Source organism: Rhinopithecus bieti, unplaced genomic scaffold (genome assembly GCF_001698545.2).
Source record: "Rhinopithecus bieti isolate Rb0 unplaced genomic scaffold, ASM169854v2 scaffold_57534, whole genome shotgun sequence".
Taxonomy (NCBI): Eukaryota; Metazoa; Chordata; class Mammalia; order Primates; family Cercopithecidae; genus Rhinopithecus; species Rhinopithecus bieti.
In genome coordinates, this window is record NW_016823089.1 from 1 (window position 1) to 13,641 (window position 13,641).

Here is a 13,641-nt window from a genome sequence, read left to right on the forward strand (position 1 = left end):
AGCCATGCCGGTGCTGGTGCCCAAGTTCACCCCACCCCCACCCCCGCAGACATGTTGCACACCGTACCGTCATCTCCTCCTGGTCCTGGGCCAGCCTGATGATGTCCTCCTCTCCCAGTGCCGCATCTTTGGCACTGCCCCCTGGCTCCCATCTGGGGTGATGTACTTTCCTGCGGGAGGACAGGCTCAGATGCTGGGGCCCCTCTGACAGCCCTGCAGCTCCCCCTGCAGTGCCCTGGCCTCCCCCTCACTCATGGTGTCTGTCTTTCCTGAGAGATGGATGAATCCAAGCTCTAATTTCTCCACCCACTCCTTCAGGTCCACCTTCTCCTTCAGGAGGTCCATAAAGCCACTCTGGAGCCAAAATAATGGGGTCACATCTCAGAAGCCACCTGCCTTGCCCCGCCCCCACCCTTCTTGGCCAATGCCAGGATCTACTCACCTGCAGCTTCTCCATGGCCCCCTGCAGGGCTGGTGGGTCTCCCCACACACAGACTCACCCCCAGTCCCTGGGGCTGGGCCGCTGCCTCTGGCTCCTGGGATGAGGCCACCGGGTGAGCCAGGGGCTGGCAGCACACCCTTTGCTCCTACTGAGCACTGGCTCCAGCGAAGTTGAAAAATGCCACCTGAAGGCAAGAGGTGAGTATTCTTGTAGGGACATACACGGAACAACTGGGGCAGGGAGGTGGAGCGCAGACCCTTCCCTTGAGGCTCAGAGTGTGTACCTGTTGGTCACAGGTGAAATGGTGTCTGACCACTGGCTCCCAGAAGGAGTGAAAAGTCCACAGAAATCAGAAGGCGGGGAAACCAAGAACATAAGGGGATCTGGTAGGGACCACCAAGGAAGGTAGCAAAGTAGGGGCAGGGAAAGTCAGGCTCACCTGGCCTCCCAGCGCTCCAGGTCCTCTGGGATGTTCGGAATGGGCCCAGGCACCTCCTCTTCCTCACTGTCCAGATGTCCTCCTCCATCTCCTCTAGGGGGTGGCCAGAGGGGTCCTCAGACAACCCAACAAGGGAAGTACTGGGGCCCACCTCTGCCCCCACCCTCATGTGTAACCCTGAGCCAGCCCATTCCCAGAGGAGAATGAGCTGTTCTGTATTTTTACTTTTAAGAACCAAGATCTTGCTATATTGCCCAGGAACAGTCCCACTACTGATTGGTGCGGGAGTCCTGACCTGGTCCCTTTCTGACGTGGGCCAGTTCTCCTGTCCTTAGGCAACCTGATAGCCTCCTGCTCCCAGGAGGTCACCATATTAATACCGAACTTAGTGCGGACACCCAGTCGGCATAATGATAAGCTGTCTTAAAGGTCTCTTCCAACTCCTCAATTCTATGCTGCTAACAGTCTCCCTTTCCTCCCGGGGCTGTCGCCTCTTCCTCTGAGTGGTCTCCCGTACCTTCCCCANTGACGTGGGCCAGTTCTCCTGTCCTTAGGCAACCTGATAGCCTCCTGCTCCCAGGAGGTCACCATATTAATACCGAACTTAGTGCGGACACCCAGTCGGCATAATGATAAGCTGTCTTAAAGGTCTCTTCCAACTCCTCAATTCTATGCTGCTAACAGTCTCCCTTTCCTCCCGGGGCTGTCGCCTCTTCCTCTGAGTGGTCTCCCGTACCTTCCCCAGGGAGACCCATGAGGCTCAACTGGGCTTTAGCTGCTGCTTCTGCTGGCTGGTAGCTTCCAGGTGCTCCTAAGAGGCCAGGAAAGAGGGTGAGAAGGCACGGAGGTTGCCAGGTTGTCCCTCTCGGGGCCCTGTCCTCAGCAACTCCCTCCCCTGGGTCTCCTGCAACTTTTGGAGGGCCATCTTAGCCACCGCTTTGCCCGAGCTTCCCGCTGCTGTAGCTGGTCCAGGAACTGGGTCTGCAGCAGTAACTGCCTGTGCAGCACCTCCTCAGAGGTCAGCTGCTGATAAGTGGCCACCTGCTGCTGATAAGCACATACTGCTGCAGGTGACCCAGGTACTGGTCTCGCTGCTCTGAGCCTCTTGGCTCTTCAGCTCCACCTGCAGGAAGACCCTGGGCATGAGGGCATTTGGTAGCTGGCTTCCGGATTCCTGGCCCATTAATAGGGTAGTGAGGGCACTGTGGTGCTCTGTGGCCTGCCCAGGCCCCTGGTCCCTTGCTCAAGGCCTAATGCCTCCCTTGCCTAGAACCCCCTGCCTCCCTCCCCAGTCTCAAATTTCAGGTCCTTCTTCCCACCATTTAAACTGTAGGCCACAGACTGGTCTGCCTGGCAGCGAGGGTGGGAGTTCCCTAGTTGTCCCTGGATTTGTAGTGCTGCCCTTTCCAGAGACTCGAGGAGGAGCCAGATATCCAAAAAGAGGGCATGGGTGGGGAATCAGTAATACAGTCTACTTCAACAAGAAAGTATAAAGTAGAGGCGGTGGCTTATGTGCTGTAATCCCAGCACTTTAGGAGGCCGAGGCAGGTGGATTACTTCAACTCAGGAATTTGAGACCAGTCTGGGCAACATGGCAAAACCCCATCTCTACCTAGAATACAAAAAATTAGCTGAGTGTGGTGGCACATGCCTGTAGTCCCAGCTACTTAGGAGGTTGAGGTGAGAGGCTTGCTTGAGCCCAAGAAGTTGAGGCTGCAGTGAGCCGAGATCACCATTCCACTGCACTCCAGCCTGGGTGACAGAGCGAGACCCTGTCTCAAAAAGAAAAAAAAAAAAAAGGTTTAAAGTAGGAGCATCTCTATGCATAATTGAAGTCATGCTTTCCATATATTTTTTTCCAACTTGCTTTTTTTCTCTCTAAAACACTGTGTCTTAAGCTTTTCCCTGTTATCAAGTACTCATAAGCATTATTTGAATGGTTGTATCAGAATCCATTATCTGGACTCATTGTCCAGATAATACTGCAGATACTGCCCTTTCTGCCACACTCAGTCACCCTTCTGACCTTGCTCTGTGTCCAGTTATCTACTAATACACATACTGATCATTTAGGACTTAAAGTTAAGAATAAATAGTTATCATAGTTCCTAACACTTCAAAAAGAATGTATCTTCCTAAAAATAGAATGACTTGGTGGTTATGATAATTTTAAAGCAAAATAGTCAAATCGATGTTGAAATTAACATCTTGCTTTCTTCTTGTATCTATTTTTCACTTCTCTGTCATTTTGATGGGTAAAGTTTCATTTGGAAGGATTTTTATTTCACAATAGAAATAGTGTATGACATGAGAATGAGAATTCTGAAAGGTTCAACTTTCTAGTAATTAGTTTCCTAAGATTGTCACAAAAGTTACTGATAGTCAATGATGGTTGGCCTGTATGGAAAGTGAGTTAACATTATGTACAACTTAAGCACTATACTTTCTATCAGATATAGAAAATAAGGTGGTATGTTTGGAAAAGTATTGGGCTAGGAGTCAGGAAGCTTGACTATTAGTCCCAATCCTGCTTCTTCAGCTGAGCACCCCTAGGCAATAATTCAGCAGCTATATCTTAAATACCTAATCAGTTTCAGGCTTTGTGGTTGGGCTGGGAATATAGACAGTCATGCATTCGTGATTCTCCAAGGCTCCCTTCCTCGCCCAGCTCACAGTGAGCTTTCGTATGCATTGTGTAAATTTGTTTTCTAACAGGCCCCAACTCCCTCCCTAACCTGCTTCCCAGGGCAGTTGTGAGGATCAAATGAGAGAGAATATGTGTGAAAGCAAATTGTAAATGATTTTAAAATGCAATAAAAATATGACCCACGGAAAATTATTTAAAGATCCTTAGAATTTTAAATAAACGGTACATTAACCTGAGTTCTCTATCGTTTTTATTTTAAATAGATATGTAAGTTTTACAGTGGACCACTGATATGGTTGAAAATCTTGGCTTGATTATCCTCCAAGAAAATGATACAGTAGTTTGTGTGATTAATTTTCTAAAATTGCCAGCCAAAAAAAACAACAACAACAACAAAAAACTTTTTTGAGTTGAGTGACTGGATCAGTGAAAGGAACGTTGACTGTATAATGGAGAAATGTTTTCTGTGTTCACTAACAGCTTGCCTTTGTTTGATTCCAGCTGCAGCATATCGTGAGTGATGAGATCTGTGTGCAGGTGACTGACCTTTACCTGGCAGAAAATAATAAAGGGGTCACCGGAGGCCAGCCAAACACACAGAACTCAAGGAGCCTCCTGGAGTCAACGTATCAGCAGAAAGCCGAGCAGCTAATGTCAGATGAGAAATGCTTTAAGGTGAGAGTTGCTCATGTCGTCAAAGACCTTGCTGGGGACAATGTCAGTAGTCAGGATTCTCTGAACTGGAAGTTAAAGCCAGGGTACTCTGACCCCGTGATTCTACTCCGGGAACGTTTTAGAGTTCCTAATTAGTTCACCAGAGAAATACAAAGTGGAAGTAACTGTTTTCCTGAACAATCTACTTTGTTTCTTCCTTGCCTTTAAAAAACAAAAACACAAACTAGTGATAGATGATTTTTTGCAATTTTCTATTCTTTTCTCTGCATATTTTTCATAGTATGCTTTGTAAATATTGTTAGAAAAATGTTGGTACTTGAAATCCATGGTCATGGTCATTATAGAAAAGAAAACGTAGGCCTGGCACACATGGTTCACGCTTGTAATCCCAGCACTCTGGGAGGCCGAGGTGGGTGGATCGCTTGAGACCAGCTTGGGTAACATGGCAAAACCCCATCTCTGCAAAACATACAAGAATACAAAAATTAGCCAGATCTGGTGGCGTGCACCTGTAGTCCCAGCTACTCAGGAGAATGAGGTAGAAGGATTGCTTGAGTCTGGGAGGTTGAGGTTGCAGTGAGCCCTGATTGTATCACTGCACCCCAGTCTGGGTGACGGAGCAAGACTTTGTCTCCAAAAAATAAAAAGGAAAAAAAAAAAAAAANTTAGAATTTTAAACAGCACATTAACCTGAGTTCTCTATGATTTTTATTTTAAATAGATATGAAAGTTTTACAATGGACCACTGATATGGTTGAAAATCTTGGCTTGATTATTCTCTGAGAAAATGATACAGTGGTTTGTGTGATTAATTTTCTAAAATTGCCAGCCAAAAAAACCCAAAACCTTTTTTGAGTGGAGTGACTAGATCAGTCAAAGGAACATTGACTGTGTAGTGGAGAAATGTTTTCTGTGTTCACTAACAGCTTGCCTTTGATTCAAGCTGCAGCATATCATGAGTGATGAGATCTCTGTGCAGGTGACTGACATTTACCTGGCAGAAAATAATAATGGGGCCACTGGAGGCCAGCCGAACACACAGAACTCAAGGAGCCTCCTGGAGTCAACGTATCAGCGGAAAGCCGGGCAGCTAATGTCAGATGAGAAATAATTTAAGGTGAGAGTTACTCATACAGTCAAAGACCTTGCTGGTGACCATATAAGTTGTTAAAATTCTCTGAACCAGAAGTTAAAGCCAGGGTAATTTGACCCAATGATTCTACTCCTGAAACCTTTTTTTTTTTTTTTTTTAGGTAGATTCTCACTCTGTCGCCCAGGCTGGAGTGCAGTGGCATGATCTTGGCTCACTGCAACCTCCATCTCCCAGGTTCAAGCGATTCTCCTGCCTCAGCCTCCCGAGTAGCTGGGATTACAGGTGCCTGCCACCATGCCTGGCTAATTTTTTGTATTTTTAGTAGAGACGGGGTTTCACCATGTTAGCCAGGATGGTCTCAATCTCCTGACCTCATGATCTGCCCACCTCAGCCTCCCAAAGTGCTGGGGTTACAGGTGTGAGCCCCGTGCCTGGCCCTCCTGGAACTTTTTAGAGTTCCTAATGAGTTCACCAGAGAAATACAAAGTGGAAGTAACTATCTCCCTGGACAATCTGCTTTGTTTCTTTTTTGGCTTTAAAACAAACAAACAAACAAAAGAAAACTAGTTATATATGATTTTTACAGTTGTGTATTCTTTTCTCTGAACATTTTTCATAGTATGCTTTGTAAATATTATTGTTAGAAAATGTTGGTACATGAAACCCAGGGTCATGGTCATTATAGAAGATAAAACGTAGGCCTGGCACACATGGCTCACACTTGTAATCCCAGCACTCTGGGAGGACAAGGTGGGCGGATAACTTGAGACCAGCTTGGGCAACATGGCAAAACCCCATCTATGCAAAAAATACAAGAATGCAAAAATTAGCTGGGTGTAGTGGCTCGTGCCTGTAGTCCCAGCTACTTAAGAGACTGAAGTGGGAGGATGGCTTAAGCCTGGGAGGTCGAGGCTGCAGTGAGCCCTGATTGCATCACTGCACTCCAGCCTGGGTGACAGAGCAAGAGCCTATCTCAAAAAAAAAAAAAAAAGAAAAGAAAAGAAAAGAAAAGAAATGCAGAAAAAACATCACCTAACGTTCTTTCCTGAAATTACCATTGATGACATTTCTAGACTTTTCTATGCTTGAGTATATATTTGGAAAGAGTTTATACTGGACAAATGGTCTTTAACTTTCTTTTGTTTTGACACAGGGTCAGGTTCTCTTGCCCAGGGTGGAGTGCAGTGACATGGTCTTAGCTCACTGCAACCTCTGACTCCTGGGTTCAGGCAATCATCGTGCCTCAGCCACCCTGGTAGCTGGAATTACAGGCATGTACCACCATACCAGCTAATTTTTGTATTTTTAGTAGAGATGTGTGTCAGATCCCAGAGTCCAGGTCCTGCTCATGCTGAAGTCTGAGGGGAGTGGGTGGGTAAACAGAAAGAACACTCCAGGGGGCTGTAGGCAGGTGAAAGATAGTTTTATTCCGCAGCAGCTCTCGTTAACAGCTTTCTTACACTAGCTCTCTTATTAGCAGCTTACTCTTAACACTGTTTGCCCTGCTTGAGCCAACTGCCCCCACACAGAGCTGCGCAGCTGACTCTCCCTTGCCTTCAGTGTAAGCAGCTTAACTCTTTCTCTCTCTGGGCACGAGCAAGCCCAGCTGTGTCCTGGCTCCCTCCCGTCGGTCTGCAAGATGGACAGCTTTGGCTCCCTTTCTCTGGGTGCCAGCACGCCCACCATGTCAAGCCATGTGTGGCTAGCCATGTGTACTACAATGACTTTCCTTAAAAAAAACTGGCTGGGCATGGTGGCTCACGCCTGTAATCCCAGCACTTTGGGAGGCCAAGGCGGGTGGATCACAAGGCTAGGAGTTCAAGACCAGCCTGGCCAACATGGTGAAACCCCAGCTATACTAAAAATACAAAAATTAGCCAGGTGTGGTGGCACGTGCCTGTAGTCCTAGCTACTTGGGAGGCTGAGGCAGGATAATTGATTGAACTTGGGAGACAGAGGTTGCAGTGAGCCAAGATCGTGCCATTGCACCCCATCCTGGGCAACAGAGTTAGATTCTGTCTCAAAAAAAAAAGAAAGAAAGAAAAGAAAAAAAAAAAAAGAAAACTCTGCAGTTTCAACTATACTCATTTAACGCTTTTAAAAAATGTATTATAATTAGATATGTACCAAGGTTTAGTGTACCCTTGAAAAATATGGGCTTGAGATTTTGGCCCAAATCTGTCCCTATCTGCCAGAACACCTTCTAAATACAGATCTGATAATGTTGTTTCCCTCTTTTATTGATGACCAAAGCCAGCAGTTATTGAGAAATAAGTGACAGTAACTGTACTAAGCATTTTACATGCATTCCCTCATTGAAACCCCACAACAATCCTGTGATTATCACTCCTATTTTACAGATGAGGAAATTGAGGCTGGCTGAGCCCAGCCCCATGGCTAATAAGTGGCAGGGCCTGAATCCAAACCCGGAGAGTCTGTCTCCAAAGACTGAGCTTAACCTTGAAGCAATCTGCTTCCTTCATGGGCACCAGGTATGGAATAAATTCCTAACTCCTTGGGAAGGCATTCAAGGCCTTTCCCAGTCTGGTCCCAACTATTTTTGGAAACACTCCTCTGCCCTTCCTCCCAACACTGTCCAGTCCACACCACTCAGTTCCCAACACAGTGTCCCTCTACTCTTCAATACCTTTGTTCATGCTTTTCCCTCTTGTTCCTGTCTCTTGTTCCACATGCCCTATCAAACTATTTTTTTCTTTTGAGGCAGGGTCTTGCTCTGTCACTCAGGCTGGAGTGCAATGTCACAGTCATGGCTCATTGTAGCCTCAACTCCCTGGCCTCAAGTGATCCTCCCACCTCGGCCTCCCAAGCAGCTGGGACCACAGGCAAGGGCCACCACGCTGGGCTATTTTTTCTTTTTTTTTTTTTTGAGACAGAGTCTCGCTCTGTCGCCCAGGCTGGAGTGCAGTGGCACGATCTCCGTTCACTGCCAACTCCACCTCCCAGGTTCATGCCATTCTCCTGCCTCAGCCTCCTGAGTAGCTGGGACCACAGGCACCCGCCACCACGCCCAGCTAATTTTTTGTATTTTTAGTAGAGATAGGGTTTCACTGTGTTAGCCAGGATGGTCTCAATCTCCTGACCTCGTGATCTGCCCGCCTTGGCATCCCAAAGTGCTGAGATTATAGGCGTGAGCCACCACACCTGGCCTAATTTTTTCTTTTTTTTTTCTTTTTTTTTTGAGACAGAGTCTTGCTCTGACGCCCAGGCTGGAGTGCAGTGGTCGGATCTCAGCTCACTGCAAGCTCCGCCTCCCAGGTTTACTAAGTTTTTTTTTTTTTAAGGGACAGGGTCTCACTGTGCTGCCCAGGCTGGCCTCAAACTTCTGGCCTCAAGCGAGCCTCTCACCTTGGCCTCCCTGGGATGCTGGGATGACAGGCGTGAGACACTACGCCTGGCCACCTGTCAGACTTTCTACACAGCNCAGCTAATTTTTTGTATTTTAGAAGAGATAGGGTTTCACTGTGTTAGCCAGGATGGTCTCAATCTCCTGACCTCGTGATCTGCCCGCCTTGGCATCCCAAAGTGCTGAGATTATAGGCGTGAGCCACCACACCTGGCCTAATTTTTTCTTTTTTTTTTCTTTTTTTTTTGAGACAGAGTCTTGCTCTGACGCCCAGGCTGGAGTGCAGTGGTCGGATCTCAGCTCACTGCAAGCTCCGCCTCCCAGGTTTACTAAGTTTTTTTTTTTTTAAGGGACAGGGTCTCACTGTGCTGCCCAGGCTGGCCTCAAACTTCTGGCCTCAAGCGAGCCTCTCACCTTGGCCTCCCTGGGATGCTGGGATGACAGGCGTGAGACACTACGCCTGGCCACCTGTCAGACTTTCTACACAGCATCTTCAAGGCTGTGTTCAAATGTCACCTCCTGGCAGGGTGCAGTGGCTCATGCCTGTCATCCCAGCACTTTGTGAGGCCAAGGCGGGTGGATCACTTGAGGTGAGGAGTCCAAGACCAGCCTGGCCAACATGGTGAAGCCTCATCTCTACTAAAAATACAAAAAGTTAGCTGGGTGTGGTGGCAGGCGCCTGTAATCTTAGCTACTTGGGAAGCTGAGGCAGGAGAATCACTTGAACCCAGGACACGAAGGTTGCAGTGAGCTGCGATCATGCCATTGCACTCCAGCTTGGATGACAGAGCAAGTCTCTGTCTCAAAAAAAAAAAAAAAAAAGGTATCTATTCTTTGACCCACCAATTCTAATTCTGGGAATTCTAAGGAAATGATAAAATTATATGTCAATAAACAAGACAAAAAAGATTCATTAAAAGAGGTTTATCACAACACTGGTGAAAATTTAGAAATGACCTAAATGTCCCACAACAAAGGAATAATTATATAGCTCACTGCAGTCTTGAACACCTATGCTCCAGGGATCCTCCTGCCTCAGCCTCCCAAGTAACTGGGACTATAGGCAACTGCTACTTTTATAGGTAAAAAACAGGCAGATAGGCCGGGTGCGGTGGCTCACACCTGTAATCTCAGCACTTTGGGAGGTCAAGGCGGGCGGATCATGAGGTGAGGAGATCGAGACCATCCTGGCTAACATGGTGAAACCCACTTTCTACTAAAAATACAAAAAATTAGCCGGGTGTGGTGGCGGGCACTTGTAGTCCCACCTACTCGGAAGGCTGAGGCAGGCAAGTGGTGTGAACCAGGGAGGCGGAGGTTGCAGTGAGCCAAGATCATGCCACTGCACTCCAGCCTGGGCAACAGAGCGAGACCCCGTCTCAAAAAAAAAAAAAGGTCAGATATATGGTTCAATCTAATATTTGACTTCATACAACAAAATAATATTGTATTCCATAAAACGAAATATGAGGTGATTATTTTAAGTGAAGTAAAGATATTTATTGTCAAAATATATTCACAATACATATAAGAAAGAATGTACACCTGAGCGTACAGTATAATCCCAATATTATTTTATTTTATTTATTTTTTTTTGAGACAGAGTCTCTGTCACCCAGGCTAGAGTGCAGTGGTGTGGTCTTGGCTCATTGTAACCTCTGCCTCTCAGGTTCAAGTGATTCTCCTGCCTCAGCCTCCCAGGTGGCTGGGATTACAGGCCTGTGCAGTCACACCTGGCTAATTCTATTTTTCTTTTCAAGTTTAGAATTCCTGGTTTATTGGGAAAACTTCATAATGAAAACTTCAATTGCCCTTTTCCACAACTTACAAAATAATAATTTGATATTTAAAATGAATTGTTTTTCATCATATAAGTAGAAATGGTAAAAAATAGTAATAACTCATCTGATGCATCATATATATGCTATTCAGGGAAACTCAAATCCCTGCATTCTCCTGTGGCATGTTTTACATCACACATTTTAAATCTGTTTACCAAGAAAGACCAGGATTTTAACTATATGTAGGTTTCTACTGACAGTTGCAATCTATCAGAAGCCTGTCTACATGATTAGAGCCCAGATAAATCTGAAGTTTAGAAAAGCAAGCCATTTTTCTCCTTAGACTGTTTTAGTGGCACTTTTGTGACAGGAATGGCTCTCCTACTCCTTTACTACACAACTAAACCAGATCTATCAGTCATGATAAATTAGACTGATAGATCTATCAGTCCATCTTTCAATCCAGTTACTCTGGTTTTGAACATATAAACACAAAACGCTACAGATTTATTAATATAGCATTTCCAACACCCTAACCCTATATAGAACTTTAAAAGAGAAAATTTCATCTAAATATTTCACACCTAAGAAAGGCTTACTAATCATGGCAACAGGTTTAGACCACAAAACAATACTTTCTTAGATGATATATAGCGTCAACATGAAGCTTAGCAAAAGTGAGTTATTCAGGGCTGGGCTCAGTAGCTCACACCTGTAATCCCAGCATTTTGGGATGCCGAGGTGAGCGAATCACGAGGTCAGGAGATCGAGACCATCATGGCTAACATGGTGAAACCTTGTCTCTACTAAAAATATAAAAAATCAGCCAGGCGTGGTGGCGGGTGCCTGTAGTCCCAGCTACTCGGGAGGGTGAGGCGGGAGAAGGGCGTGAACCTGGGAGGCGGAGCTTGCAGTGAGCCAAGATCACGCCACTGCACTCCAGCCTGGGCGACAGAGCGAGACTGTGTCTCAAAAAAAAAAAAAAAAAAGAATTATTCAGGATATTAGTGAGAAATTCTCACAAACAATATGCATTTAGGAAACTATTTTGCTTCTTTAAATCGTTTGAAGTCTTGAAAAAGCTTTTTTTGGCATTTCTTTCAGAATGTCTGGTCATTGACAATTTTTGTTTGTTTTGAGACAGAGTCTTGCTCTGTTGCCCAGGCTGGAGTGCAATGCAACGATCTCAGTTCACTGCAACCTCTACCTCTCCGGTTCAAGCGATTCTCCTGCCTCAGCCTCCCCAGTAGCTGGGATTACAGGCATGTGCCACCAAGCCCGGCTAATTTTTGTATTTTCAGTAGAGACAGGGTTTCACCATGTTTGCCAGGCTGGTCTTCAACTCGTGACCTCAGGTGATCGGCCTGTCTCAGCCTCCCAAAGTGCTGAGATTACAAGCTTGAGTCACCACACCCGGCCAGTCATTGACAATTTTTACCATTACCTTCCTCTTCTCCTTAGCCCTTAACAGACCCAGTTCATTCTATTTGGAAATAACAAGAACTTGATCAGATTATTAAATCTTGGAAACCATCTCATTTTTACCTTATAAAGTGTTAAGTTTCATGTTCATATTATCTTACAAATGTAGCATAAATGTTATGGGTAGATATAAGGAAATATTGGCATAGTATAGGTAATTAGTGAAAAGACACAACTTCACCAAACATAATAAAAGGTGAACATAAAACTATAACACTACTTTTAAAATATTTTCTCCTAAATTATTTTAGCATTTTTGACTATGAACACTGCCAAAAAATAGGTTCAAAGTAGCCTAGAGAAACAGTTTCTTCTTCTGGAATCCATCTTGGCAGTGGCGATTATCTCCCACACTCATTCCCAAGTTAGGCGGATGTGTAGAAGTCCCTAGGCTTGGTATTGCCCAGGAGGTCATCTTCATAGTTGGGGAGGCAGTAGCAGAAGAAAGCACAGCCGATGAGGACAATCGTGGCTGCCCACCCAAAGCCATAGGGCTAGTTATAGATGTAAGTGACAGCAGGGGTTGGCCTGAAGGTTGAAGGTTTGGGTGTACTTCACGGGGTAAATTACCAGGGAGATGGTCTGGAACACAGCAGCCAAGGCAAAGAGACCTCCAATCACTCTTAGGAAGACAAGCATCTGGGGTACACACAGGATGAAGGAGAGGATGAAACAGATCACCAGGAAGCTGAAGCCCCAGAAGAGCATGGCAGCTGCTGCTCTACCCAACGCGTACTCCATGAGGCTCTAGCAGCCGTCCTCTTAGGACCCGCTGCCGCCGCCGCCCTCGTGGAAACATCTCCACCACAGCAAGGACGTCTGGACGTGGTCGCTCGACTGCCGCCTGCCGTGGCCGGCCAGGGCTATGATGTCAAAGGCGATGGCGCTGAGTAGGAGCAGGATCAGGATCCAGCGGCAGCGCAAGCAGGCCAGGCCGCAGAGGATCACGTCGACCGGCGGTGTGAGGCCGGGCGGGGCCGGAGGAGCGCTTGGGCCCGGGCGGAGGTGGGGAGTCACTCATTGTTGTATTTTTAATATAGACAGGGTTTCACCATGTTAGCCAGGCTGGTCTGGAAATCCTGGCCTCAAGTGATCCACCCGCGTCGGTCTCCCAAAGTGCTGGGATTACAGGCGTGAGCCACCGTGCCCGGCGCAGTATTATTCTTTTGTGCTTGTTTTAAAGTTGTACATATGCTTAGAAAAATGTTGGTAGGATAGTAACTCTTCAGCGGTGGGATTAGGGATGACTTTTGTTTTCATTTTGCTTGTCTTTTTCTTTAATGAGTATATATTATTTGTGTGACAGATGAAGTAAAGCAGGAAGGGTAGCCATGGTATTTGAGAAAGAGCATTGGAGGTGTTTGAGATGGAGTCTCACTGTCACCCAGGGTGAAGTGCATGCAGTGGCACAGTCTTGGCTCACTGCAACCTCTGCCTCCCGGGTTCAAGCAATTCTCCTGCCTCAGCCTTCCCAGTAGCTGGGATTACAGGCATCTGCCACCACACCCAGATAATTTTTGTATTTTTAGTAGAGATGGGGTTTTGACATGTTGGCCAGGCTTGTCTCAAACTCCTGACCTCAGGTGGTCTGCCTGTCTCACGTGGTGGCTCACGCTGTAATCCCAGTACTTTGGGAGGCCAAGGCAGGCAGATCACTTGAGGTCAGGAGTTTGAGACCAGCTTGGCCAACATGGTGAAACCCTACTAAAAATATTTTT

General features: G+C 46.4%; 2 pseudogenes across 1 annotated transcript; both read right to left on the minus strand.

The window, feature by feature from the left end:
- Window positions 1-30: 30 nt before the first annotated feature.
- LOC108521390 (uncharacterized) lies at window positions 31-2,025 on the minus strand (annotated as a pseudogene).
- Window positions 2,026-11,684: 9,659 nt separating this feature from the next.
- On the minus strand, window positions 11,685-13,359 carry LOC108521399 (p53 apoptosis effector related to PMP-22 pseudogene; annotated as a pseudogene). The gene has a single exon (XR_001883179.1). The product of XR_001883179.1 is annotated as a p53 apoptosis effector related to PMP-22 pseudogene (transcript).
- Between the last annotated feature and the right edge of the window lie 282 nt (window positions 13,360-13,641).